Below are 3,115 nucleotides of genomic sequence, written 5' to 3'. Positions count from 1 at the left end.
CGTGCCGCTTATCAATACACTTGATTGATATTTTCTGCGCCCAATTTATTTAGGGGTAAATAAGGCACATCAAAGTACATTTTTAAAAAAGGGGTAATTTTTTTCGTCATTTTTAACCACGGCTGCATGGAAAAAACGAATTTTCCCAGGGTAACGGCTTAGTACTCGAAGAAGCTCAGAACCTAATGTTTCCAAAATTTGAATTTAATTAAAATCGATGCGATAAGTTTATCGCTATCTTCGATGGCCCGAACACACCCATAACGCATATAGAACGTACAATCCCGGCGGTCAGGCGAAAAGGCCACATAACCATCCGCGCGGACGAATACCAGGAAGTCTTCGCTGGACCACCAACATTACGCCACCTATAAAGGCTACAGCTAACAGGCTTTTCAGAAAATACAAATATATGTACACAGATATTACGATTTTAGGGATATCGCGGCCAAAACATACCATTCAAAGTCACGTTTCCGGCGATTTACTGCGCACTTACTTAGACTCTGGTCAGAATTAAACTCCGACCCGGAACCTTAATGTAATGAATACCTTGAAAGACTGACTGAAGTAACTAGCTGGGAAGCATTTTGTATGGAAATTATGTAGCCATTGCAGCAATATTCTTCTGTACATGTTTTTTTTAATGTCTATTGTTTTATTGTGAAATGCCAGGATGGTCCCAAGCTACCTAACAATGGCTGTCTTGGCACCCCCGCCAATTTACATTAGGCAGACAATTAGCATTTAATTGGAGCCGCCACCGGCTATGTAAATTCTGACCTAAAATACTAGTAAGCCAATCGTCTCATACCTCGCATAAAACGACAGCTAATCAGTGCTTATGATACAAATTTCAAATCTGTCAGTTGGAGTGGACGTCACTCTATGTTTAAGCATTGCAGAGTGTGCACTGTGCAATCTAATCTTACCGATCTATAAAATGTCCACGGTTTCTGGAACCATGAAAAAGGAGACAATGAGAACTTAGCCATCATCCTCAGGGAAAAGTACGGCCGGAAGAATTACCTCCTTGCTCCCAAGCAGACTCCAAGAGCAAGACTACCGCTAGGCTGAGCAGAAACATGCACGGGGAACCCTGCCAGATAGCCCGACGCCACCCGGCGTCTCTCGCAAAGGACGGAAGATTTTTCATGTAATTATAATTATAAGCGGTTTATATTTGTTCCATCTGGTTTTTGAATGTTGACATGTTGTACATTGAATTTGTTTGCCACTTCCTTTGCCTTGTTTTCGTCGGAAAATATATCTAACGAACGATTATGTACCATTTCAGCAAATGGAGAGGGGACACAGAAGGCAAGACAGCCGGACCGGACGTAGAACATACACACAAGAGACAAATCCCCGAGCCCACTGAAAGCGTCGAGGGGAGAGCTACTGTAAGTTCAGTTATGTTCGCAGGGGATAAATTTCGCGTTAGGAAAGGAAAGAATTATTTTGCGATGTTTAAAGTTCACGGTTGAAACAATACCTAAGCACATTTAGTACATTTACAGTGGCGTCAGTGCCTTTACACTTGGTTGAAATATGCCTCTTATTATGGGTTCACCACACCACGAAGTGGTGGTGAACCCATATTGCTTTTTCTGATGTTTCTTCTTCTCCTCCTCCTTCTCCTGCCATTTTTTTAATGGCTTCAGCTTCTTCATTTTAGGGCCCAAGGTCCTGAAATTTGGTATGGAGGTACAGTGGGCAAATACCCCTAGGCGTTTTTTAAATTATTGTGATACAGGCTTTTAGAATGGTTTTATTTGAGTTTTTTGGCTGTGTTATAGCAAATGTATTACTGTGTTAGTGTGCCTTGTTTACCACGTTTGGGCATTAGTCATCACAATGGAATGCAGGGCATCAACCAATAGGCATGCAGCTTTCCTCTATACTTCTTGCTGATTGGCTGTTGGGATTTAACTTGATTAACACCCGCACAGAGCATTTCCACCTGCACAGAGCATTTCTTGCTGATTGGCTGTTGGGATTTAACTTGATTAACACCTGCACAGAGCATTTCCATACTGACAGTATGTCTTTATTCAAGTGTTTTGGTAGGTATTTCAAGCTTTTCTGCTCCAGCATTGGAATGCGGGGCATGGACGTTTTTTGTTTTTTTTTGAAAATCAACAGTTTGCATTATGCAATTAAAAATCCTAACCAATAAAGTAGGGAATAGCTATCCAACTGTTGTTTAAGTTGTATTTTACTTCATATTATAGTTATATCAATGTAAATCATTGTTTTCCCTTGTGTTTCTCATTCTTTCCCTGCCATGTCGTAAAATGTGGTGAACCCATCGCTGTATTTGCTCCAAAGCAAATATTGGCCTTTCTAGTTGTGGCATTGTGTTATATATACAGTATATTGTATGGTACACAATTTTGCCAAAATTGTGTACCATACAATATACTGTATATATAATACAATGCCACAATAAGAGGCATTGTATTATATATACAGTATATTGTATGGTACACAATTTTGGCCTGTAGGCCGCTATCGATGCATGTCTTCCACTTTTGTCTTGTCTCATTTGAAATGCAGGACAGCGCAGTTCTTGTTGTGGAAACATCGGAGAAGAAGGATCAAACAGCGTGTTTCATCTGTGTTTACCAGTAAACAAACGTCCGTGCCAGGTGTGCATTCCACTGCCACCATCGCAGCCGATCCGATGTTGTTCACTAGTATTTGCACATTCATGCCCATGAGGGCTAGGCGCCAAAAGACTGGTTTTCCAGCTGTTGTACTTCATAAAACAGATCACATTCGCGATCTCATGACTTCGCGATGGAGCGGTCATCGTGAATACCGCGAAAATAAAACCACCACGATCATTTCAAGATTTACAGTATATCCGCCCGCGCGGATGTCCCACTAAAAGGAAACAGCCGCTCTAGCCACTGGTAGAAACAAACGCCGGCCAGCTAAAAGTCTACACAGGAGGATATCCCTGGACGCTGTATGTAATACCAGTGAGGTCCGATCCGGGCACTAGCCTCTACCAGGCTTGGGGAGGCGGCCGGAAAGAGTAGAAATCGGCCAAATAGAGAGATAAGCATGCCAAGGGAGTTTGTCTCAACGGACAAGCCAAGGGAGTTCT

General features: G+C 42.1%; 1 long non-coding RNA gene across 1 annotated transcript; it reads left to right on the top strand.

Moving 5' to 3' along the window:
- Positions 1 to 945: 945 nt before the first annotated feature.
- Positions 946 to 2,615, top strand: LOC109487671. The gene is made up of 3 exons (XR_002141253.1): positions 946 to 1,156; positions 1,298 to 1,403; positions 2,560 to 2,615. It is a non-coding gene; the product is annotated as an uncharacterized LOC109487671 (long non-coding RNA).
- The last annotated feature ends 500 nt before the right edge of the window (positions 2,616 to 3,115 follow it).

This window comes from Branchiostoma belcheri, unplaced genomic scaffold (genome assembly GCF_001625305.1).
Source record: "Branchiostoma belcheri isolate BF01 breed outbred unplaced genomic scaffold, Haploidv18h27 scaffold111, whole genome shotgun sequence".
Lineage (NCBI taxonomy): Eukaryota > Metazoa > Chordata > Leptocardii > Amphioxiformes > Branchiostomatidae > Branchiostoma > Branchiostoma belcheri.
Note: the sequence above shows the minus strand (reverse complement) of the source record. Positions and strands in the feature narration are given on the sequence as shown.